This window comes from Lineus longissimus, chromosome 5 (genome assembly GCF_910592395.1).
Source record: "Lineus longissimus chromosome 5, tnLinLong1.2, whole genome shotgun sequence".
In the NCBI taxonomy this organism is placed as follows: domain Eukaryota; kingdom Metazoa; phylum Nemertea; class Pilidiophora; order Heteronemertea; family Lineidae; genus Lineus; species Lineus longissimus.
The window spans coordinates 23,358,105-23,385,974 of NC_088312.1; the positions used below are offsets into that span (position 1 = coordinate 23,358,105).

A 27,870-nucleotide genomic window follows, 5' to 3' on the forward strand; every position below is an offset into this window, starting at 1 on the left:
ATCCCCAGACAGCGTTCCTGCGATATCCTAAATATTGAATTGACGCTCCTCCAGTGATCCCGAACGATGTTTTAAAGTAAGCTCCCTGATATCGTCATCTGCCCTACGATGACAACTAGCGAATACATTTGATCGCATGGAGCGTGCTTTACCAATATTTCATATCAGGTCAAAGTTGACACCCGCTGCATGATCTCTATCTAAATCAATGACATAGTTTCGCCAGAATCTACCATGTAAGTTCAGGATCATTATACGGGTCAACCACTAAAGATAAGTATCACTGAAGATTATATCTGACTAAATTAAATTAACCGTTTACCAAATGCTTTTACTGATCATTATGTTTTTGTTATTCGGCCTCGGCCTCGTAAAACTCAGCGATGCTTAACAGTTTTATCCCCAACCTTCCCATCAGAATGGAACGATTTTGAGAATGAGTCTGGCAACTATTAATGATCTAGTGTTTACCTCCTACAAAGAAGGATCGTTTCTCGAGGCAGTGGAAGCTTTGGTGACAATAGAAGTGGATTCCTTGTTCCGCTTTAAGAAGAAAAGTTTTTCCAGATCCTTACGAAATCTTGAGGAGGTGAGACAATAGAGATAGAAATTAGCAGAACTGTTGATAAGAAGCAATACCGTCACTACTCGTATGCTGACCAGACGCAAAAGCAATTCGTAGGTATTCTCCGGCTTCGCAAAAATTTCAAAATAGAAATAGTCGATTAGACATGGAAATAGAAACATTATAAAGGCAGATGATACGACGAAAAGCATGACGTTCACCTGCGGGGACTCCGCTGTCTTGCTTGTGTAACCCTCTTGCATGTGCTTCCGCACATGCGCACTCCTACGCATGGCAACCACTATGCCAATATTGAGAAAAAATACTAGGACCGGCGGCGGATAAAACCAGACGAAAGACTGTAGAAAATACATTGCTGTGTGCAACCATTTTGGTTCAAAAAAACACATTTGATGAACGGACCCGGCGGCGTTCGGCTTGTACTTCTGGGTTAAATTTGGGCTCAGTGTCAGCACTGCTAAAATTGGGACAACAACACAAATTATTTTGGTGCGTTTTCTTGTGCACAGCGCCACCGCACGGAGAGGAAACCAAATTGCTATGAAACGATCAACAGTCATAAAAACAAGAATCCAATAGGCAGTTCCCGCGCAAATGTACGAGAGGTAGATATGCTCCTTGCAGTAAAAGTCTCCAAGCGTTCTTGCAATTGACGGCACAAACATCACCACATAACTTTGAAAGTGATACACAATAATATAAGCGATGTCGAAAATGGCGAGGATTTGTAGAAAGAGACAAGCTGACGAAAGGCGGTAAGTTGGTCTGGTAAACACGAGGAACGACAGTATATTCCCTGCGACTCCTATGGCTAGGATTGGAGGAGGGACGTAGACTAACAAAAGCTGTTCGGCGTATACAAGAACTACATTTGATTGTGATATTTCTGCCTCGTCGTAATTAGTCGTGAAGTTAGTCACATGCGGTAGGTGTGACACATTCATGGTGTTGAATCTCCTTTACTGACGATTGCAAGATCTACTTCATTTCAGCATTCCTCTTCTTAATCTGATGATCCTATTCCGCCATGTTGAAAGGACACAGATGACAATCTTGCTAAATACAGGACGCCATGCAGTACCAGCACAGCCAACGTACGCTAAGTATTAGAGAGACTTCGGACTTTGATTGGAGAACGAAAACGACTCAAGATAGTGCCACAGTGGTCTGAGGAGAGATCATTTGAAAGGAGAATCGTAAACTGTCCACATTTCTAAAACCCTACAACTGTCGATAGAAACTGGCGAACCTGGCCTGTACATGTACAAAGTATTGGAACACTTTCACTGCGGCTGGAACACGTTTTCATATTTCGGAAGCCCGCACCTGACTCTAACTTCGGCGTCCAGTGGAGTTTTTTGGCCGCCAGTATCTGAACGCCAGAAAACTCCTAGGTGTGCTATGACTTGCTGTCGCTGGACGCCGCCGAACTCCACTCGACGCCAGGTATTAAACTAGTTTGATTTTGGACTCCTGCGAACGCCAATGAAAGCCTGAAGCAGCAAGGTGTGCTACCGATTCAGCGGCGAGCGGCGGCGAGCGGAGTTCAGTCGAACTCCTCTGGACCCCAGAGTTGGAGGGTGGTGCCAGCTTTAACCTCTCTATCACTGGTGTGGCACCAACTTGGGTTATTGATCCAGCACCGATTCAAACACTATAGGCCTAATGTCACAAAGCTCTGTTTAATGCATAACCAAAGCAGTTCATTACAATGCTGAGTTCTGCCTACAAATGTCGCTGAACGTTGCCGTGATCTGCCTTCCCCGACACAGCAACAAAAATCGGTCAGAGTGCGGACCCATGTGATCCACTGACTCCACTCAAGACGCGAACTTCCGAAACAGAGTGACGTCATCATTATTTGCATGACATGATGTCACTTTACCACGGAAAGTTGCAACGTGCTCTCTCCAGCTCAAGTGACTGGAGTACGACTGTAGTCTATGAATATCCCGCCAGAAGTTTTTCATGCCGTCAATTAATTTCTCAACTTCATCTACCTGATCTTACTATTAAATCACGGGTTGCCTGCCTCATGGAAGCTTTGCGTTTCGAGAATTGTAATCAAAGAGGCAGAATGTGGCATCCCGTTTGATTATGTAGCGAAACAAACTACTGATGAGACGCTGTCGAAAATGAGATAGCTGTGAAGCCGGCGGGAGTCAAGATGTAAGCCTGCAAAATCTCCCAATATACGTTTGAATCTCCGTACGATAATTAGTCGCATGCATGCATGAGTAACGTCACCGACACTACAGGCCTACTAGGTTTAGTTTCCGTGGTAAGTACTGTCATGCACGTGAGTGGTCAGATCAGCCGCTAGAAATCAAGCAAGTGTGTAACTTTGTGTGAATGCGTATAGGGGCCTACATGTATTTCCGTGTAGCCTTTCCACACCTCATACTCAACACCTTCCGCTGCTGCTTCCCGCCCAGAACGTGAATGACATTCATCACGGTTGCATTTTCTATTTGAATGTCGCAACTGACGGCAATTGCAAAAGAGACAGATTGACAGTTGAACAGCCTCAGATATACGGAATACTAGTATTCGCATTGATATCAACCTCAATTGATATAAATAGTGACTCTGGGTCAATAGGCGTTACCTGTCTCGTCAATATGCCACACAATCAATTTAGTGCCCGCCTGATGGCCCTCCGGGTGATGCCTTATAACGCCGTGAAGGACTGACGCCTTCTACTGTATGTACGTCGCGATTTAAATCGTGACACTGATGTTCTACTGTGGGGCTGTCGTGAATCACTCTGTTCCGAATGAAATTAAATCACATGCTCGCACTTAAATTACAGTCAGCGACGAGAATGAAGTTACGCTTTGTGCAAGTTTTATATTACAATCATTCATTTGATGCATTTTTCAATCCGTTTTTATGACTTCAAGATAAATTTATTTCAAAAAGTTCAGACACATTTCGTGTGCTATATAAATTGTTTATATGGAAATTGTATGTTCCGGCGCCCAAACATGTACACTCCTAGTCTGAGTAACAAGCAGTGGCTCTAGAAAAGGCACTGATCGAAAAATAAAGTCAAATGACAAACAGAGAAGAGATAGAACGGAGCCAAGCGGCGATCCGCTGAACTATATGCCACGATCTCACTGGATCAGAGCCAAGCGGCGATCCGTGGAACTATATGCCACGATCTCACTGGATCAGAGCCAAGCGGCGATCCGTGGAACTATATGCCACGATCTCACTGGATCAGAGCCAAGCGGCGATCCGTGGAACTATATGCCACGATCTCACTGGATCAGAGTCAAGCGGCGATCCGCGGAACTATATGCCACGATCTCACTGGATCAGAGCCAAGCGGTGATCCGCTGAACTATATGCCACGATCTCACTGGATCAGAGCCAAGCGGCGATCCGCGGAACTATATGCCACGATCTCACTGGATCAGAGCCAAGCGGCGATCGGTGGAACTATATGCCACGATCTCACTGGATCAGAGCCAAGCGGCGATCCGCGGAACTATATGCCACGATCTCACTGGATCAGAGCCAAGCGGTGATCCGCTGAACTATATGCCACGATCTCACTGGATCAGAGCCAAGCGGCGATCCGCGGAACTATATGCCACGATCTCACTGGATCAGAGCCAAGCGGCGATCCGTGGAACTATATGCCACGATCTCACTGGATCAGAGCCAAGCGGTGATCCGCGGAACTATATGCCACGATCTCACTGGATCAGAGCCAAGCGGCGATCCGTGGAACTATATGCCACGATCTCACTGGATCAGAGCGAAGCGGCGATCGGTGGAACTATATGCCACGATCTCACTGGATCAGAGCCAAGTGGCGATCCGCGGAACTATATGCCACGATCTCACTTCATGAGAGAATTGATGGAGTTCGACTCCCGGTCATCCTAAATCGTCTTACCGGGCGACAGGACGAGGAATGGAGCTGGAGTTTTAACTATTCAATGTGAACTCTGGTTTGTCTCCAATATAAATTCATCCCTCTTTTGACCACATTAATTTGAGTCCACAATAACTGAGTTCAAATAATTGAATGGTTTATCGCCAGTATGAATCCTGGCCAACAGAAACTAAAGGCTACTAGGAAACAATGAACAAAATAAAGGCATTGTACCTTGAATGTCTATATCTGATATACTCCACGGACAAGTAGAATTCAATGGAAAATCAATGATAAACGTGTTTTGATAGACATGTACACGGCAGTTCGATACAACCGGGTAACCAGCACCCGTTGATACCAAACGCTTTGGCGACATATGTCGTTACCACACCCACCAACAGGCGGTGCCTCTGTCCAATTACATTAATTGGCTAAATCTGGCGAATATATGGGTAAATGATTGTATTAATTGGAAGTTCATTGCTAACAAATAGTTAATTACCTATTTCGCACCTATTAGTAGGTGTGTTAAGAGGAATGTTCTCTGTGTAGATAGCATTCTCCTATATATATTTAAAGTGGATAACACCTTTGACTGCAAACATTTGTTTGCATTTCCCTCTGAAGTTTCCATAACGATTTCCGGGGTTCCATTATTAGATAATTACAGTACGTGTTAATTATCAATGAGTCTGATTGTAAATCGTTCATGTAGCTGATGCTGGCGCAGACAATGATCCGCGTGGCCGGAGACGACCATACTGGTCATCCAGCGGTATTGCCTCCGTAGCCTCGGCCCATTCTCTAGAAGCTGAGCAATGTCAATACATTGAGGATCAAGATGGAGTCGGCAGGCGTCTGTACAGTGTTTATTTCTACTGGGATTTTGGCCGAATCAATTCATATCCCTTGTCCACAACATCATGGCGTCAGCATCTTCGACAGTTTTGTCAATAAAGAGTCCAAGACCTGGGACATAGCTGAAGACTCGCTTCAATCAGTTCCGCATTGGCACCTCCAGTTCACTTCAGAAGGTAACGACTCCGAGTTATGGCGATTTTACACACTGACTAAACATAGTACCTAGTACATAATGCAGTCAAAAATTGCCATCTAAAAAATGACTTCCGTGTGATTAAATATCTACTTCAAAAAAAGGTATTTCAATGTAATAAAGGATGTGTTTGAAAAATATCTTTCCATGCAGTCATTTATCAAAGATTTGCCAAAAATCAGATAATGCATGACCATTAACGAGGGATTTGAAGCGAAAAATGGTCGATGTAGCCTTGATAGAATCAAGGAAGTTTCCGAGTACCCCCATGATAGAACCATGCAGCGTTCATTGAAAGACTCTGGTAGAATTCGCGGTTACATGAGCCACAAGCATCTTTTACTAATTTGTTTGTGTTACCTGTTTATGAGATTAAAAAACCGCAAAAGGATCGACGGGGATGGGATTCGAACCCACGCGGGCAGAGCCCAATGGATTAGCAGTCCATCGCCTTAACCACTCGGCCACCTCGTCGTGATGATTACTCAGCCCTACTGCGTACACAAGAATCATCGTGTCAGTTAATCTGGCTTGCCCCAGCTGTACTCAACACTGATTCTTTCTGATCAAGTGAAACAACAATTGGCTCTTTGAATCGGCACACACTTATATTTACATTCTTAGCATCATTATTGATTGATTATCAACCGGCGCCTTGAAGTGACGTAGCAATCGTATTTCATGCTAACATAAGCCTATAGTTTGTATAAGAATTTCCAATCAGAAATCACCAATTACTCCCAAAACAACAAAGACCTTTATTAGTGTTTACAAATGCGTTTGTAATTACCTAATTGCGGCTTTGCGCTGCAGTCAATTGTCTTTCACCACTGCTAATTATGTAATTAGATGATAAGTTGAATAGGCCCACATGACTGTGTGGTCACAAGCACATCTACCGCGTTCACTAATTAAGCTAATTAAGACAATTTGTCGGTGTGATTGGCGAGGATTCAGGCAAACTGTCATCTCTTTGATTGAAGGTCTGTACATTTAATAATAGACAGGTTTCGCCTCCCTTACAACGAATGATGGCGTATGAAGTATGCAAAATGCATTTATCGACAATTTTGATTTCCAGAATTCCTTCAATCCGGATTGCGAAGCCTATTATAGACAAAATTATTCGATTATTTGACAAATACATTGTATTATAAATATGTGGTGATTATTAAGATATACATGTACATAATTTAATATTCTCCTCGTTTTACGATCACAAGTCTTCTGGACCCCATAGCTTCGTGGTGATCAATGACATCAAGATTCAAGATCTTGGCATTTTGTGCCGCCGACATGTAAAAGTACACGTACATGATGATTGTTTCGAGCCATTCAGTCGTTTACAAATACGTTAACATATCACAAAGAATTCATAAAGATTTCTTAGTCGTTTACAAATACGTTAACATATCACAAAGAATTCATAAAGATTTCTTAGTCGTTTACAAATACGTTAACATATCACAAAGAATTCATAAAGATTTCTTAGTCGTTTACAAATACGTTAACATATCACAAAGAATTCATAAAGATTTCTTAGTCGTTTACAAATACGTTAACATATCACAAAGAATTCATAAAGATTTCTTAGTCGTTTACAAATACGTTAACATATCACAAAGAATTCATAAAGATTTCTTAGTCGTTTACAAATACGTTAACATATCAGAAAGAATTCATAAAGATTTCTTAGTCGTTTACAAATACGTTAACATATCACAAAGAATTCATAAAGATTTCTTAGTCGTTTACAAATACGTTAACATATCACAAAGAATTCATAAAGATTTCTTAGTCGTTTACAAATACGTTAACATATCACAAAGAATTCATAAAGATTTCTTAGTCGTTTACAAATACGTTAACATATCACAAAGAATTCATAAAGATTTCTTAGTCGTTTACAAATACGTTAACATATCACAAAGAATTCATAAAGATTTCTTAGTCGTTTACAAATACGTTAACATATCACAAAGAATTCATAAAGATTTCTTAGTCGTTTACAAATACGTTAACATATCACAAAGAATTCATAAAGATTTCTTAGTCGTTTACAAATACGTTAACATATCACAAAGAATTCATAAAGATTTCTTAGTCGTTTACAAATACGTTAACATATCACAAAGAATTCATAAAGATTTCTTAGTCGTTTACAAATACGTTAACATATCACAAAGAATTCATAAAGATTTCTTAGTCGTTTACAAATACGTTAACATATCACAAAGAATTCATAAAGATTTCTTAGTCGTTTACAAATACGTTAACATATCACAAAGAATTCATAAAGATTTCTTAGTCGTTTACAAATACGTTAACATATCACAAAGAATTCATAAAGATTTCTTAGTCGTTTACAAATACGTTAACATATCACAAAGAATTCATAAAGATTTCTTAGTCGTTTACAAATACGTTAACATATCACAAAGAATTCATAAAGATTTCTTAGTCGTTTACAAATACGTTAACATATCACAAAGAATTCATAAAGATTTCTTAGTCGTTTACAAATACGTTAACATATCACAAAGAATTCATAAAGATTTCTTAGTCGTTTACAAATACGTTAACATATCACAAAGAATTCATAAAGATTTCTTAGTCTTTTACAAATACGTTAACATATCACAAAGAATTCATAAAGATTTCTTAACTTTCAAATCATTTTTACGGACAAAAATTACACTTTCTCATTTTCCAAAAAGGTACCAAAAGTCATCTCACCGGAAATGGGAAATGATGTTAAACTGCCCCTTATACTTTACACTGTGTTTAAACAACGCCTCACAGGAAATCACAGCGTTCCTGCGAGATCCTAAATATTGAATTGACGCTCCTCCAGTGATCCCGAACGATGCTTTAATGTAAGCTCCCTGATATCGTCATCTGCCCTGCGATGACAACTAGCGAATACATTTGATCGCATGGAGCGTGCTTTACCAATATTTCATATCAGGTCAAAGTTGACACCCGCTGCATGATCTCTATCTAAATCAATGACATAGTTTCGCCAGAATCTACCATGTAAGTTCAGGATCATTATACGGGTCAACCACTAAAGATAAGTATCACTGAAGATGATATCTGACTAAATTAAATTAACCGTTTACCAAATGCTTTTACTGATCATTATGTTTTTGTTATTCGGCCTCGGCCTCGTAAAACTCAGCGATGCTTAACAGTTTTATCCCCAACCTTCCCATCAGAATGGAACGATTTTGAGAATGAGTCTGGCAGCTATTAATGATCTAGTGTTTACCTCCTACAAAGAAGGATCGTTTCTCGAGGCAGTGGAAGCTTTGGTGACAATAGAAGTGGATTCCTTGTTCCGCTTTAAGAAGAAAAGTTTTTCCAGATCCTTACGAAATCTTGAGGAGGTGAGACAATAGAGATAGAAATTAGCAGAACTGTTGATAAGAAGCAATACCGTCACTACTCGTATGCTGACCAGACGCAAAAGCAATTCGTAGGTATTCTCCGGCTTCGCAAAAATTTCAAAATAGAAATAGTCGATTAGACACGGAAATAGACACATTATAAAGGCAGATGATACGATGAAAAGCATGACGTTCACCTGCGGGGACTCCGCTATCTTGCTTGTGTAACCCTCTTGCATGTGCTTCCGCACATGCGCACTCCTACGCATGGCAACCACTATGCCAATATTGAGAAAAAATACTAGGACCGGCGGCGGATAAAACCAGACGAAAGACTGTAGAAAATACATTGCTGTGTGCAACCATTTTGGTTTAAAAAAACATATTTGATGAACAGACCCGGCGGCGTTCGGCTTGTACTTCCGGGTTAAATTTGGGCTCAGTGTCAGCACTGCTAAAATTGGGACAACAACACAAATTATTTTGGTGCGTTTTCTTGTGCACAGCGCCACCGCACGGAGAGGAAACCAAATTGCTATGAAACGATCAACAGTCATAAAAACAAGAATCCAATAGGCAGTTCCCGCGCAAATGTACGAGAGGTAGATATGCTCCTTGCAGTAAAAGTCTCCAAGCGTTCTTGCAATTGACGGCACAAACATCACCACATAACTTTGAAAGTGATACACAATAATATAAGCGATGTCGAAAATGGCGAGGATTTGTAGAAAGAGACAAGCTGACGAAAGGCGGTAAGTTGGTCTGGTAAACACGAGGAACGACAGTATATTCCCTGCGACTCCTATGGCTAGGATTGGAGGAGGGACGTAGACTAACAAAAGCTGTTCGGCGTATACAAGAACTACATTTGATTGTGATATTTCTGCCTCGTCGTAATTAGTCGTGAAGTTAGTCACATGCGGTAGGTGTGACACATTCATGGTGTTGAATCTCCTTTACTGACGATTGCAAGATCTACTTCATTTCAGCATTCCTCTTCTTAATCTGATGATCCTATTCCGCCATGTTGAAAGGACACAGCTGACAATCTTGCTAAATACAGGACGCCATGCAGTACCAGCACTGTCAACGTACGCTAAGTATTAGAGAGACTTCGGACTTTGATTGGAAAACGAAAACGACTCAAGATAGTGCCACAGTGGTCTGAGAAGAGATCATTTGAAAGGAGAATCGTAAACTGTCCACATTTCTAAAACCCTACAACTGTCGATAGAAACTGGCGAACCTGGCCTGTACATGTACAAAGTATTGGAACACTTTCACTGCGGCTGGAACACGTTTTCATATTTCGGAAGCCCGCACCTGACTCTAACTTCGGCGTCCAGTGGAGTTTTTTGGCCGCCAGTATCTGAACGCCAGAAAACTCCTAGGTGTGCTATGACTTGCCGTCGCTGGACGCCGCCGAACTCCACTCGACGCCAGGTATCAAACTAGTTTGATTTTGGACTCCGGCGAACGCCAATGAAAGCCTGAAGCAGCAAGGTGTGCTACCGATTCAGCGGCGAGCGGAGTTCAGTCGAACTCCTCAGGACGCCAGAGTTGGAGGGTGGTGCCAGCTTTAACCTCTCTATCACTGGTGTGGCACCAACTTGGGTTCTTGATCCAGCACCGATTCAAACACTATAATGTCACTTTACATGACATGATGTCACTTTACCACGGAAAGTTGCAACGTGCTCTCTCCAGCTCAAGTGACTGGAGTACGACTGTAGTCTATGAATATCCCGCCAGAAGTTTTTCATGCCGTCTATTAACTTCTCAACTTCATCTACCTGATCTTACTATTAAATCACGGGTTGCCTGCCTCATGGAAGCTTTGCGTTTCGAGAATTGTAATCCAAGAGGCAGAATGTGGCATCCCGTTTGATTATGTGGCGAAACAAACTACTGATGAGACGCTGTCGAAAATGAGATAGCTGTGAAGCCGGCGGGAGTCAAGATGTAAGCCTGCAAAATCTCACAATATACGTTTGAATCTCCGTACGATGATTAGTCGCATGCATGCATGAGTATCGTCACCGACACTACAGGCCTACTAGGTTTAGTTTCCGTGGTAAGTACTGTCATGCACGTGAGTGGTCAGATCAGGCGCTAGAAATCAAGCTGGTGTGTAACTTTGCGACGTTAACCAATGGCGCGACTTGCCTACATGTATTTCCGTGTAGCCTTTCCACACCTCTACTCAACACCTTCCGCTGCTGCTTCTCGCCCAGAACGTGAATGACATTCATCACGGTTGCATTTTCTATTTGAATGTCGCAACTGACGGCAATGGCAAAAGAGACAGATTGACAGTTGAACAGCCTCAGATATACGGAATACTAGTATTCGCATTGATATCAACCTCAATTGATATAAATAGTGACTCTGGGTCAATAGGCGTTACCTGTCTCGTCAATATGCCACACAATCAATTTAGTGCCCGCCTGATGGCCCTCCGGGTGATGCCTTATAACGCCGTGAAATGTACGTCGCGATGTAAATCGTGACACTGATGTTCTACTGTGGGGCTGTCGTGAGTCACTCTGTTCCGAATGAAATTAAATCACATGCTCGCACTTAAATTACAGTCAGCGACGAGAATGAAGTTACGCTTTGTGCAAGTTTTATATTACAATCATTCATTTGATGCATTTTTCAATCCGTTTTTATGACTTCAAGATAAGTTTATTTCAAAAAGTTCAGACACATTTCGTATGCTATATAAATTGTTTATATGGAAATTGTATGTTCGCCCAAACATGTACACTCCTAGTCTGAGTAACAAGCAGTGGCTCTGGAAAAGGCACTGATCGAAAAATAAAGTCAAATGACAAACAGAGAAGAGATAAATATGCGCATAGTAAAGCTGGTTAATTTTTTAGAATTTAAACTAAAAGTTAAATTTGTGTCTTTCCAATTGCATGTACGTACTATACTAGGCATTGAATATACACTTTATATACGTGTATACATCTTTATTCGGAAAAATTTTATATTGCAGATAAATTTCAGGAAAGGGGGCAAAAAAAGCAAAACAATTCCTTAAATGCAATGCCCCTATAGTTTCAAACTTACAAATTTAATGTCGGTACTTTTTTGAAGATGTAATTATTGTCTGATGGAGACAGTGTCTGCCTATACCAAAAGGAAATCTTGCAATGTAAGTAAAAGGGGAGAAGGAAATCGTAGATGAAGTTCACGGAACAATTCATATCGCTGTTGAATAAAGTGAGTAAAGCACTTAATAATATAAACTTTACTAAACTATACAAAAAGCTCTAAAATTCAATTATTGGGGACTAAACAGTGCCAAGCGGCGATCCGCGGAACTATATGCCACGATCTCACTGGATCAGAGCCAAGCGGCGATCCGCGGAACTATATGCCACGATCTCACTGGATCAGAGCCAAGCGGTGATCCGCGGAACTATATGCCACGATCTCACTGGATCAGAGCCAAGCGGTGATCCGCGGAACTATATGCCACGATCTCACTGGATCAGAGCCAAGCGGCGATCCGCGGAACTATATGCCACGATCTCACTGGATCAGAGCCAAGCGGCGATCCGCGGAACTATATGCCACGATCTCACTGCATGAGAGAATTGATGGAGTTCGACTCCCGGTCATCCTAAATCGTCTTACCTGGCGACAGGACGAGGAATGGAGCTGGAGTTTTAACTATTCAATGTGAACTCTGGTTTGTCTCTAATATTAATTCATCCCTCTTTTGACCACATTAATTTGAGTCCACAATAACTGAGTTCAAATAATTGAATGGTTTATCGCCAGTATGAATCCTGGCCAACAGAAACCAAAGGCTACTAGGAAACAATGAACAAAATAAAGGCATTGTACCTTGAATGTCTATATCTGATATACTCCACGGACAAGTAGAATTCAATGGAAAATCAATGATAAACGTGTTTTGATAGACATGTACACGGCTTTCGTGTTAAGCAGTTCGATACAACCGGGTAACCAGCACCCCGTCGATACCAAACGCTTTGGCGACATATGTCGTTACCACACCCACCGACAGGCGGTGCCTCTGTCCAATTACATTAATTGGCTTAATCTGGCGAATATATGGGTAAATGATTGTATTAATTGGAAGTTCATTGCTAACAAATAGTTAATTACCTATTTCGCACCTATTAGTAGGTGTGTTAAGAGATATGTTCTCTGTGTAGAAAGCATTCTCCTATATATATATATATAAAGTGGATAACACCTTTGACTGCAAACTTTTGTTTGCATTTCCCTCTGAAGTTTCCATAACGATTTCCGGGGTTCCAATATTAGATAATTACAGTACGTGTTAATTATCAATGAGTCTGACTGTAAACGTTCATGTAGCTGATGCTGGCGCAGACAATGATCCGCGTGGCCGGAGACGACCATACTGGTCATCCAGCGGTATTGCCTCCGTAGCCTCGGCCCATTCTCTAGAAGCTGAGCAATGTCAATACATTGAGGATCAAGATAGAGTCGGCAGCGAAAAATGGTCGATGTAGCCTTGATAGAATCAAGGAAGTTTCCGAGTACCTCCATGATAGAACCATGCAGAGTTCATGAAAGACTCTGGTAGTATTCGCGGTTACATGAGCTACAAGCATCTTTTACTAATTTATTTGTGTTACCTGTTTATGAGATTAAAAAAACCGCAAAAGGATCGACGGGGATGGGATTCGAACCCACGCGGGCAGAGCCCAATGGATTAGCAGTCCATCGCCTTAACCACTCGGCCACCTCGTCGTGATGATTACCCAGGCCTACTGCGTACACAACAATCATCGTGTCAGTTAATCTGGCGCCCCAGCTGTACTCAACACTGATTCTTTCTGATCAAGTGAAACAACAATTGGCTCTTTGAATCGGCACACACTTATATTTACATTCTTAGCATCATTATTGATTGATTATCGACCGGCGCCTTGAAGTGACGTAGCAATCGTATTTCATGCTAACAAAAGCCTATAGTTTGTATAAGAATTTCCAATCAGAAATCACCAATTACTCCCAAAACAACAAAGACCTTTATTAGTGTTTACAAACGCGTTTGTAATTAACTAATTGCGGCTTTGCGCTGCAGTCAATTGTCTTTCACCTCTGCTAATTATGTAATTAGATGATTAATTGAATAGGCCCACATGACTGTGTGGTCACAAGCACATCTACCGCGTTCACTAATTAAGCTAATTAAGACAATTTGTCGGTGTGATTGGCGAGGATTCAGGCAAACTGTCATCTCTTTGATTGAAGGTCTGTACATTTAATAATAGACAGGTTTCGCCTCCCTCACAACGAATGATGGCGTATGAAGTATGCAAAATGCATTTATCGACAATTTTAATTTCCAGAATTCCTTCAATCCGGATTGCAAAGCCTATTATAGACAAAATTATTCGATTATTTGACAAATACATTGTATTATAAACATGTGGTGATTATTAAGATATACATAATTTAATTTTCTCCTCGTTTTACGATCACAAGTCTTCTAGACCTCATAGCTTCGTGGTGATCAATGACATCAAGATTCAAGATCTTGGCATTTTGTGCCGCCGACATGTAAAAGTACACGTACATGATGATTGTTTCGAGCCATTCAGTCGTTTACAAATACGTTAACATATCACAAAGAATTCATAAAGATTTCTTAGTCGTTTACAAATACGTTAACATATCACAAAGAATTCATAAAGATTTCTCAGTCGTTTACAAATACGTTAACATATCACAAAGAATTCATAAAGATTTCTTAGTCGTTTACAAATACGTTAACATATCACAAAGAATTCATAAAGATTTCTTAGTCGTTTACAAATACGTTAACATATCACAAAGAATTCATAAAGATTTCTTAGTCGTTTACAAATACGTTAACATATCACAAAGAATTCATAAAGATTTCTTAGTCGTTTACAAATACGTTAACATATCACAAAGAATTCATAAAGATTTCTTAGTCGTTTACAAATACGTTAACATATCACAAAGAATTCATAAAGATTTCTTAGTCGTTTACAAATACGTTAACATATCACTAAGAATTCATAAAGATTTCTTAGTCGTTTACAAATACGTTAACATATCACAAAGAATTCATAAAGATTTCTTAGTCGTTTACAAATACGTTAACATATCACAAAGAATTCATAAAGATTTCTTAGTCGTTTACAAATACGTTAAAATATCACAAAGAATTCATAAAGATTTCTTAGTCGTTTACAAATACGTTAACATATCACAAAGAATTCATAAAGATTTCTTAGTCGTTTACAAATACGTTAACATATCACAAAGAATTCATAAAGATTTCTTAGTCGTTTACAAATACGTTAACATATCACAAAGAATTCATAAAGATTTCTTAGTCGTTTACAAATACGTTAACATATCACAAAGAATTCATAAAGATTTCTTAGTCGTTTACAAATACGTTAACATATCACAAAGAATTCATAAAGATTTCTTAGTCGTTTACAAATACGTTAACATATCACAAAGAATTCATAAAGATTTCTTAGTCGTTTACAAATACGTTAACATATCACAAAGAATTCATAAAGATTTCTTAGTCGTTTACAAATACGTTAACATATCACAAAGAATTCATAAAGATTTCTTAGTCGTTTACAAATACGTTAACATATCACAAAGAATTCATAAAGATTTCTTAGTCGTTTACAAATACGTTAACATATCACAAAGAATTCATAAAGATTTCTTAGTCGTTTACAAATACGTTAACATATCACAAAGAATTCATAAAGATTTCTTAGTCGTTTACAAATACGTTAACATATCACAAAGAATTCATAAAGATTTCTTAGTCGTTTACAAATACGTTAACATATCACAAAGAATTCATAAAGATTTCTTAGTCGTTTACAAATACGTTAACATATCACAAAGAATTCATAAAGATTTCTTAGTCGTTTACAAATACGTTAACATATCACAAAGAATTCATAAAGATTTCTTAGTCGTTTACAAATACGTTAACATATCACAAAGAATTCATAAAGATTTCTTAGTCGTTTACAAATACGTTAACATATCACAAAGAATTCATAAAGATTTCTTAACTTTCAAATCATTTTTACGGACAAAAATTACTTTCTCATTTTCCAAAAAGGAACCAAGAGTCATATCACCGGAAATGGGAAATGATGTTAAACTGTCCCTTATACTTTACACTGTGTTTAAACAACGCCTCACAGGAAATCACAGCGTTCCTGCGAGATCATAAATATTGAATTGACGCTCCTCCAGTGATCCCGAACGATGCTTTAATGTAAGCTCCCTGATATCGTCATCTGCCCTGCGATGACAACTAGCGAATACATTTGATCGCATGGAGCGTGCTTTACCAATATTTCATATCAGGTCAAAGTTGACACCCGCTGCATGATCTCTATCTAAATCAATGACATAGTTTCGCCAGAATCTACCATGTAAGTTCAGGATCATTATACGGGTCAACCACTAAAGATAAGTATCACTGAAGATGATATCTGACTAAATTAAATTAACCGTTTACCAAATGCTTTTACTGATCATTATGTTTTTGTTATTCGGCCTCGGCCTGGTAAAACTCAGCGATGCTTAACAGTTTTATCCCCAACCTTCCCATCAGAATGGAACGATTTTGATAATGAGTCTGGCAACTATTAATGATCTAGTGTTTACCTCCTACAAAGAAGGATCGTTTCTCGAGGCAGTGGAAGCTTTGGTGACAATAGAAGTGGATTCCCTGTTCCGCTTTAAGAAGAAAAGTTTTTCCAGATCCTTACGAAATCTTGAGGAGGTGAGACAATAGAGATAGAAATTAGCAGAACTGTTGATAAGAAGCAATACCGTCACTACTCGTATGCTGACCAGACGCAAAAGCAATTCGTAGGTATTCTCCGGCTTCGCAAAAATTTCAAAATAGAAATAGTCGATTAGACACGGAAATAGACACATTATAAAGGCAGATGATACGACGAAAAGCATGACGTTCACCTGCGGGGACTCCGCTTTCTTGCTTGTGTAACCCTCTTGCATGTGCTTCCGCACATGCGCACTCCTACGCATGGCAACCACTATGCCAATATTGAGAAAAAATACTAGGACCGGCGGCGGATAAAACCAGACGAAAGACTGTAGAAAATACATTGCTGTGTGCAACCATTTTGGTTCAAAAAAACATATTTGATGAACAGACCCGGCGGCGTTCGGCTTGTACTTCCGGGTTAAATTTGGGCTCAGTGTCAGCACTGCTAAAATTGGGACAACAACACAAATTATTTTGGTGCGTTTTCTTGTGCACAGCGCCACCGCACGGAGAGGAAACCAAATTGCTATGAAACGATCAACAGTCATAAAAACAAGAATCCAATAGGCAGTTCCCGCGCAAATGTACGAGAGGTAGATATGCTCCTTGCAGTAAAAGTCTCCAAGCGTTCTTGCAATTGACGGCACAAACATCACCACATAACTTTGAAAGTGATACACAATAATATAAGCGATGTCGAAAATGGCGAGGATTTGTAGAAAGAGACAAGCTGACGAAAGGCGGTAAGTTGGTCTGGTAAACACGAGGAACGACAGTATATTCCCTGCGACTCCTATGGCTAGGATTGGAGGAGGGACGTAGACTAACAAAAGCTGTTCGGCGTATACAAGAACTACATTTGATTGTGATATTTCTGCCTCGTCGTAATTAGTCGTGAAGTTAGTCACATGCGGTAGGTGTGACACATTCATGGTGTTGAATCTCCTTTACTGACGATTGCAAGATCTACTTCATTTCAGCATTCCTCTTCTTAATCTGATGATCCTATTCCGCCATGTTGAAAGGACACAGCTGACAATCTTGCTAAATACAGGACGCCATGCAGTACCAGCACAGCCAACGTACGCTAAGTATTAGAGAGACTTCGGACTTTGATTGGAGAACGAAAACGACTCAAGATAGTGCCACAGTGGTCTGAGGAGAGATCATTTGAAAGGAGAATCGTAAACTGTCCACATTTCTAAAACCCTACAACTGTCGATAGAAACTGGCGAACCTGGCCTGTACATGTACAAAGTATTGGAACACTTTCACTGCGGCTGGAACACGTTTTCATATTTCGGAAGCCCGCACCTGACTCTAACTTCGGCGTCCAGTGGAGTTTTTTGGCCGCCAGTATCTGAACGCCAGAAAACTCCTAGGTGTGCTATGACTTGCCGTCGCAAGACGCCGCCGAACTCCACTCGACGCCAGGTATCAAACTAGTTTGATTTTGGACTCCGGCGAACGCCAATGAAAGCCTGAAGCAGCAAGGTGTGCAACCGATTCAGCGGCGAGCGGAGTTCAGTCGAACTCCTCGGGACGCCAGAGTTGGAGGGTGGTGCCAGCTTTAACCTCTCTATCACTGGTGTGGCACCAACTTGGGTTCTTGATCCAGCACCGATTCAAACACTATAATGTCACTTTACATGACATGATGTCACTTTACCACGGAAAGTTGCAACGTGCTCTCTCCAGCTCAAGTGACTGGAGTACGACTGTAGTCTATGAATATCCCGCCAGACGTTTTTCATGCCGTCTATTAACTTCTCAACTTCATCTACCTGATCTTACTATTAAATCACGGGTTGCTTGCCTCATGGTAGCTTTGCGTTTCGAGAATTGTAATCAAAGAGGCAGAATGTGGCATCCCGTTTGATTATGTGGCGAAACAAACTACTGATGAGACGCTGTCGAAAATGAGATAGCTGTGAAGCCGGCGGGAGTCAAGATGTAAGCCTGCAAAATCTCCCAATATACGTTTGAATCTCCGTACGATGATTAGTCGCATGCATGCATGAGTATCGTCACCGACACTACAGGCCTACTAGGTTTAGTTTCCGTGGTAAGTACTGTCATGCACGTGAGTGGTCAGATCAGCCGCTAGAAATCAAGCTGGTGTGTAACTTTGCGACGTTAACCAATGGCGCGACTTGCCTACATGTATTTCCGTGTAGCCTTTCCACACCTCTACTCAACACCTTCCGCTGCTGGTTCTCGCCCAGAACGTGAATGACATTCATCACGGTTGCATTTTCTATTTGAATGTCGCAACTGACGGCAATGGCAAAAGAGACAGATTGACAGTTGAACAGCCTCAGATATACGGAATACTAGTATTCGCATTGATATCAACCTCAATTGATATAAATAGTGACTCTGGGTCAATAGGCGTTACCTGTCTCGTCAATATGCCACACAATCAATTTAGTGCCCGCCTGATGGCCCTCCGGGTGATGCCTTATAACGCCGTGAAATGTACGTCGCGATGTAAATCGTGACACTGATGTTCTACTGTGGGGCTGTCGTGAGTCACTCTGTTCCGAATGAAATTAAATCACATGCTCGCACTTAAATTACAGTCAGCGACGAGAATGAAGTTACGCTTTGTGCAAGTTTTATATTACAATCATTCATTTGATGCATTTTTCAATCCGTTTTTATGACTTCAAGATAAATTTATTTCAAAAAGTTCAGACACATTTCGTATGCTATATAAATTGTTTATATGGAAATTGTATGTTCGCCCAAACATGTACACTCCTAGTCTGAGTAACAAGCAGTGGCTCTGGAAAAGGCACTGATCGAAAAATAAAGTCAAATGACAAACAGAGAAGAGATAAATATGCGCATAGTAAAGCTGGTTAATTTTTTAGAATTTAAACTAAAAGTTAAATTTGTGTCTTTCCAATTGCATGTACGTACTATACTAGGCATTGAATATACACTTTATACACGTGTATACATCTTTATTCGGAAAAATTTTATATTGCAGATAAATTTCAGGAAAGGGGGCAAAAAAAGCAAAACAATTCCTTAAATGCAATGCCCCTATAGTTTCAAATTTACAAATTTAATGTCGGTACTTTTTTGAAGATGTAATTATTGTCTGATGGAGACAGTGTCTGCCTATACCAAAAGGAAATCTTGCAATGTAAGTAAAAGGGGAGAAGGAAATCGTAGATGAAGTTCACGGAACAATTCATATCGCTGTTGAATAAAGTGAGTAAAGCACTTAATAATATAAACTTTACTAAACTATACAAAAAGCTCTAAAATTCAATTATTGGGGACTAAACAGTGCCAAGCGGCGATCCGCGGAACTATATGCCACGATCTCACTGGATCAGAGCCAAGCGGCGATCCGCGGAACTATATGCCACGATCTCACTGGATCAGAGCCAAGCGGTGATCCGCGGAACTATATGCCACGATCTCACTGGATCAGAGCCAAGCGGTGATCCGCGGAACTATATGCCACGATCTCACTGGATCAGAGCCAAGCGGCGATCCGCGGAACTATATGCCACGATCTCACTGGATCAGAGCCAAGCGGCGATCCGCGGAACTATATGCCACGATCTCACTGCATGAGAGAATTGATGGAGTTCGACTCCCGGTCATCCTAAATCGTCTTAGCGAGGAATGGAGCTGGAGTTTTAACTATTCAATGTGAACTCTGGTTTGTCTCCAATATTAATTCATGGATCCCTCTTTTGACCACATTAATTTGAGTCCACAATAACTGAGTTCAAATAATTGAATGGTTTATCGCCAGTATGAATCCTGGCCAACAGAAACCAAAGGCTACTAGGAAACAATGAACAAAATAAAGGCATTGTACCTTGAATGTCTATATCTGATATACTCCACGGACAAGTAGAATTCAATGGAAAATCAATGATAAACGTGTTTTGATAGACATGTACACGGCTTTCGTGTTAAGCAGTTCGATACAACCGGGTAACCAGCACCCGTTGATACCAAACGCTTTGGCGACATATGACGTTACCACACCCACCGACAGGCAGTGCCTCTGTCCAATTACATTAATTGGCTTAATCTGGCGAATATATGGGTAAATGATTGTATTAATTGGAAGTTCATTGCTAACAATAGTTAATTACCTATTTTGCACCTTAGTAGGTGTGTTAAGAGGAATGTTCTCTGTGTAGATAGTATTCTCCTATATATATATAAAGTGGATAACACCTTTGACTGCAAACTTTTGTTTGCATTTCCCTCTGAAGTTTCCATAACGATTTCCGGTGTTCCATTATTAGATAATTACAGTACGTGTTAATTATCAATGAGTCTGATTGTAAATCGTTCATGTAGCTGATGCTGGCGCAGACAATGATCCGCGCGGCCGGAGACGACCATACTGGTCATCCAGCGGTATTGCCTCCGTAGCCTCGGCCCATTCTCTAGAAGCTGAGCAATGTCAATACATTCAGGATCAAGATAGAGTCGGCAGGCGTCTGTACAGTGTTTATTTCTACTGGGATTTTGGCCGAATCAATTCATATCCCTTGTCCACAACATCATGGCGTCAGCACCTTCGACAGTTTTGTCAATAAAGTGTCCAAGACCTGGGACATAGCTGAAGACTTGCTTCAATCAGTTCCGCATTGGCACCTCCAGTTCACTTCAGAAGTTAACGACTCCGAGTTATGGCGATTTTACACGCTGACTAAACATAGTACCTAGTACATAATGCAGTCAAAAATTGCCATCTAAAAAATGACTTCCGTGTGATCAAATATCTACTTCAAAAAAAGGTATTTCCATGTAATAAAGGATGTGTATGAAAAATATCTTTCCATGCAGTCATTTATCAAAGATTTGCCAAAAATCAGATAATGCATGACCATTAACGAGGGATTTGAAGCGAAAAATGGTCGATGTAGCCTTGATAGAATCAAGGAAGTTTCCGAGTACCTCCATGATAGAACCATGCAGAGTTCATTGAAAGACTCTGGTAGAATTCCCGGTTACATGAGCCACAAGCATCTTTTACTAATTTTTTGGTGTTACCTGTTTATGAGATTAAAAAAACCGCAAAAGGATCGACGGGGATGGGATTCGAACCCACGCGGGCAGAGCCCAATGGATTAGCAGTCCATCGCCTTAACCACTCGGCCACCTCGTCGTGATGATTACTCAGGCCTACTGCGTACACAACAATCATCGTGTCAGTTAATCTGGCTTGCCCCAGCTGTACTCAACACTGATTCTTTCTGATCAAGTGAAACAACAACTCTTTGAATCGGCACAAACTTATATTTACATTCTTAGCATCATTATTGATTGATTATCGACCGGCGCCTTGAAGTGACGTAGCAATCGTATTTCATGCTAACATAAGCCTATAGTTTGTATAAGAATTTCCAATCAGAAATCACCAATTACTCCCAAAACAACAAAGACCTTTATTAGTGTTTACAAACGCGTTTGTAATTAACTAATTGCGGCTTTGCGCTGCAGTCAATTGTCTTTCACCTCTGCTAATTATGTAATTAGATGATTAATTGAATAGGCCCACATGACTGTGTGGTCACAAGCACATCTACCGCGTTCACTAATTAAGCTAATTAAGACAATTTATCGGTGTGATTGGCGAGGATTCAGGCAAACTGTCATCTCTTTGATTGAAGGTCTGTACATTTAATAATAGACAGGTTTCGCCTCCCTTACAACGAATGATGGCGTATGAAGTATGCAAAATGCATTTATCGACAATTTTAATTTCCAGAATTCCTTCAATACGGATTGCGAAGCCTATTATAGACAAAATTATTCGATTATTTGACAAATACATTGTATTATAAATATGTGGTGATTATTAAGATATACATAATTTAATATTCTCCTCGTTTTACGATCACAAGTCTTATGGCCCCATAGCTTCGTGGTGATCAATGACATCAAGATTCTTGGCATTTTGTGGAGCCGACATGTAAAAGTACACGTACACGCACATGTAGATTGTTTCGAGCCATTCATTCGTTTACAAATACGTTAACATATCACAAAGAATTCATAAAGATTTCTTAACTTTCAAATCATTTTTACGGACAAAAATTACTTTCTCATTTTCGAAAAGGTACCAAGAGTCATCTCACCGGAAATGGGAAATGATGTTAAACTGCCCCTTATACTTTACACTGTGTTTATTTTACAATAACATTAATCCCGTGCGTCGGCCATTATTAAAGGATGTTGTCTCATGTTGTCTGACAAATGGGACGGGAAATGGAGACTCAACACGTTATAATGAATTTTAATAAAAACCAACGCCTCACAGGAAATCTTCACCAAACTCCAGAAATCACACATGAACAAACAAGGATTAGGAACGAATTATATTTTCACGATCATAATTCCTGTTGATTGTAATAAGACTTAAAGTCTATCGCCCTATTCAAGACTTAATGGACAAGTTTTCGTGCTTGGGGTTAACGCTTTGGCACAGTAAGGAGTTTTATAAGGATTGGAAGTTTAAGATGAAATATCGATTGATATTTTCAACTGCTGCATTTTCTCTAAGATATCAATAACAAATCCGAGTGCCGGCAATTCTTCCGGGAAATTGACTTATACATGTACCTAGTTTTGTACGGAGTTAGGAGGAATGCCTAGACATGCGGGTTATGCTGGTCATCATAGAAGCCTTTAACGAAAACGATTACCACACTTTATGAGAACCGTTAGCTTACCTCGATGATACAAGCTAGTAAGAACAACATCAGTGTGACATCCATCCTGGGGCGAAAGGATACCTGAAGATCTATAGATACAATACTAAAAATAGATGCAAAAAGTCACGACCTGGGGGAATCTTCAACATGGCAACAATGCAAATATGGCAAAAGGGGAAAAGTCCTTCAACAATTAGGAGTCTGGACCGCAGGAGAGTTGAAAGAGAAAGTTCGACCAAGCTGCTACGTACCCGCTCTGAATGTATCCTGAGATCCCCAGACAGCGTTCCTGCGAGATCCTAAATATTGAATTGACGCTCCTCCAGTGATCCCGAACGATGTTTTAAAGTAAGCTCCCTGATATCGTCATCTGCCCTACGATGACAACTAGCGAATACATTTGATCGCATGGAGCGTGCTTTACCAATATTTCATATCAGGTCAAAGTTGACACCCGCTGCATGATCTCTATCTAAATCAATGACATAGTTTCGCCAGAATCTACCATGTAAGTTCAGGATCATTATACGGGTCAACCACTAAAGATAAGTACATGTATCACTGAAGATTATATCTGACTAAATTAAATTAACCGTTTACCAAATGCTTTTACTGATCATTATGTTTTTGTTATTCGGCCTTGGCCTCGTAAAACTCAGCGATGCTTAACAGTTTTATCCCCAACCTTCCCATCAGAATGGAACGATTTTGAGAATGAGTCTGGCAACTACTAATGATCTAGTGTTTACCTCCTACAAAGAAGGATCGTTTCTCGGGGCAGTGGAAGCTTTGGTGACAATAGAAGTGGATTCCTTGTTCCGCTTTAAGAAGAAAAGTTTTTTCAGATCCTTACGAAATCTTGAGGAGGTGAGACAATAGAGATAGAAATTAGCAGAACTGTTGATAAGAAGCAATACCGTCACTACTCGTATGCTGACCAGACGCAAAAGCAATTCGTAGGTATTCTCCGGCTTCGCAAAAATTTCAAAATAGAAATAGTCGATTAGACATGGAAATAGAAACATTATAAAGGCAGATGATACGACGAAAAGCATGACGTTCACCTGCGGGGACTCCGCTGTCTTGCTTGTGTAACCCTCTTGCATGTGCTTCCGCACATGCGCACTCCTACGCATGGCAACCACTATGCCAATATTCAGAAAAAATACTAGGACCGGCGGCGGATAAAACCAGACGAAAGACTGTAGAAAATACATTGCTGTGTGCAACCATTTTGGTTCAAAAAAACACATTTGATGAACAGACCCGGCGGCGTTCGGCTTGTACTTCCGGGTTAAATTTGGGCTCAGTGTCAGCACTGCTAAAATTGGGACAACAACACAAATTATTTTGGTGCGTTTTCTTGTGCACAGCGCCACCGCACGGAGAGGAAACCAAATTGCTATGAAACGATCAACAGTCATAAAAACAAGAATCCAATAGGCAGTTCCCGCGCAAATGTACGAGAGGTAGATATGCTCCTTGCAGTAAAAGTCTCCAAGCGTTCTTGCGATTGACGGCACAAACATCACCACATAACTTTGAAAGTGATACACAATAATATAAGCGATGTCGAAAATGGCGAGGATTTGTAGAAAGAGACAAGCTGACGAAAGGCGGTAAGTTGGTCTGGTAAACACGAGGAACGACAGTATATTCCCTGCGACTCCTATGGCTAGGATTGGAGGAGGGACGTAGACTAACAAAAGCTGTTCGGCGTATACAAGAACTACATTTGATTGTGATATTTCTGCCTCGTCGTAATTAGTCGTGAAGTTAGTCACATGCGGTAGGTGTGACACATTCATGGTGTTGAATCTCCTTTACTGACGATTGCAAGATCTACTTCATTTCAGCATTCCTCTTCTTAATCTGATGATCCTATTCCGCCATGTTGAAAGGACACAGATGACAATCTTGCTAAATACAGGACGCCATGCAGTACCAGCACTGTCAACGTACGCTATGTATTAGAGAGACTTCGGACTTTGATTGGAGAACGAAAACGACTCAAGATAGTGCCACAGTGGTCTGAGGAGAGATCATTTGAAAGGAGAATCGTAAACTGTCCACATTTCTAAAACCCTACAACTGTCGATAGAAACTGGCGAACCTGGCCTGTACATGTACAAAGTATTGGAACACTTTCACTGCGGCTGGAACACGTTTTCATATTTCGGAAGCCCGCACCTGACTCTAACTTCGGCGTCCAGTGGAGTTTTTTGGCCGCCAGTATCTGAACGCCAAAAAACTCCTAGGTGTGCTATGACTTGCTGTCGCTGGACGCCGCCGAACTCCACTCGACGCCAGGTATTAAACTAGTTTGATTTTGGACTCCGGCGAACGCCAATGAAAGCCTGAAGCAGCAAGGTGTGCTACCGATTCAGCGGCGAGCGGCGGCGAGCGGAGTTCAGTCGAACTCCTCTGGACGCCAGAGTTGGAGGGTGGTGCCAGCTTTAACCTCTCTATCACTGGTGTGGCACCAACTTGGGTTATTGATCCAGCACCGATTCAAACACTATAGGCCTAATGTCACAAAGCTCTGTTTAATGCATAACCAAAGCAGTTCATTACAATGCTGAGTTCTGCCTACAAATGTCGCTGAACGTTGCCGTGATCTGCCTTCCCCGACACAGCAACAAAAATCGGTCAGAGTGCGGACCCATGTGATCCACTGACTCCACTCAAGACGCGAACTTCCGAAACAGAGTGACGTCATCATTATTTGCACGACATGATGTCACTTTACCACGGAAAGTTGCAACGTGCTCTCTCCAGCTCAAGTGACTGGAGTACGACTGTAGTCTATGAATATCCCGCCAGAAGTTTTTCATGCCGTCAATTAATTTCTCAACTTCATCTACCTGATCTTACTATTAAATCACGGGTTGCCTGCCTCATGGAAGCTTTGCGTTTCGAGAATTGTAATCAAAGAGGCAGAATGTGGCATCCCGTTTGATTATGTAGCGAAACAAACTACTGATGAGACGATGTCGAAAATGAGATAGCTGTGAAGCCGGCGGGAGTCAAGATGTAAGCCTGCAAAATCTCCCAATATACGTTTGAATCTCCGTACGATAATTAGTCGCATGCATGCATGAGTAACGTCACCGACACTACAGGCCTACTAGGTTTAGTTTCCGTGGTAAGTACTGTCATGCACGTGAGTGGTCAGATCAGCCGCTAGAAATCAAGCAAGTGTGTAACTTTGTGTGAATGCGTATAGGGGCCTACATGTATTTCCGTGTAGCCTTTCCACACCTCATACTCAACACCTTCCGCTGCTGCTTCCCGCCCAGAACGTGAATGACATTCATCACGGTTGCATTTTCTATTTGAATGTCGCAACTGACGGCAATTGCAAAAGAGACAGATTGACAGTTGAACAGCCTCAGATATACGGAATACTAGTATTCGCATTGATATCAACCTCAATTGATATAAATAGTGACTCTGGGTCAATAGGCGTTACCTGTCTCGTCAATATGCCACACAATCAATTTAGTGCCCGCCTGATGGCCCTCCGGGTGATGCCTTATAACGCCGTGAAATGTACGTCGCGATGTAAATCGTGACACTGATGTTCTACTGTGGGGCTGTCGTGAGTCACTCTGTTCCGAATGAAATTAAATCACATGCTCGCACTTAAATTACAGTCAGCGACGAGAATGAAGTTACGCTTTGTGCAAGTTTTATATTACAATCATTCATTTGATGCATTTTTCAATCCGTTTTTATGACTTCAAGATAAATTTATTTCAAAAAGTTCAGACACATTTCGTATGCTATATAAATTGTTTATATGGAAATTGTATGTTCCGGCGCCCAAACATGTACACTCCTAGTCTGAGTAACAAGCAGTGGCTCTAGAAAAGGCACTGATCGAAAAATAAAGCCAAATGACAAACAGAGAAGAGATAAATATGCGCATAGTAAAGCTGGTTAATTTTTTAGAATTTAAACTAAAAGTTAAATTTGTGTCTTTCCAATTGCATGTACGTACTATACTAGGCATTGAATATACACTTTATATACGTGTATACATCTTTATTCGGAAAAATTTTATATTGCAGATAAATTTCAGGAAAGGGGGCAAAAAAAGCAAAACAATTCCTTAAATGCAATGCCCCTATAGTTTCAAACTTACAAATTTAATGTCGGTACTTTTTTGAAGATGTAATTATTGTCTGATGGAGACAGTGTCTGCCTATACCAAAAGCAAATCTTGCAATGTAAGTAAAAGGGAGGAGGAAATCGTAGATGAAGTTCACGGAACAATTCATATCGCTGTTGAATAAAGTGAGTAAAGCACTTAATAATATAAACTTTACTAAACTATACAAAAAGCTCTAAAATTCAATTATTGGGGACTAAACAGTGCCAAGCGGCGATCCGCGGAACTATATGCCACGATCTCACT

The 27,870-nt window shown here is 40.6% G+C and overlaps 3 non-coding genes across 3 annotated transcripts; all 3 read right to left on the reverse strand.

The window, feature by feature from the left end:
• Positions 1-5,924: 5,924 nt before the first annotated feature.
• Positions 5,925-6,006, reverse strand: Trnas-gcu (transfer RNA serine (anticodon GCU)). The gene has a single exon. It is a non-coding gene; the product is annotated as a tRNA-Ser (tRNA).
• A 7,594-nt stretch (positions 6,007-13,600) lies between these two features.
• Trnas-gcu (transfer RNA serine (anticodon GCU)) lies at positions 13,601-13,682 on the reverse strand. Its single transcript has one exon. It is a non-coding gene; the product is annotated as a tRNA-Ser (tRNA).
• Positions 13,683-21,819: 8,137 nt separating this feature from the next.
• Trnas-gcu (transfer RNA serine (anticodon GCU)) lies at positions 21,820-21,901 on the reverse strand. Its single transcript has one exon. It is a non-coding gene; the product is annotated as a tRNA-Ser (tRNA).
• Positions 21,902-27,870: the final 5,969 nt, after the last annotated feature.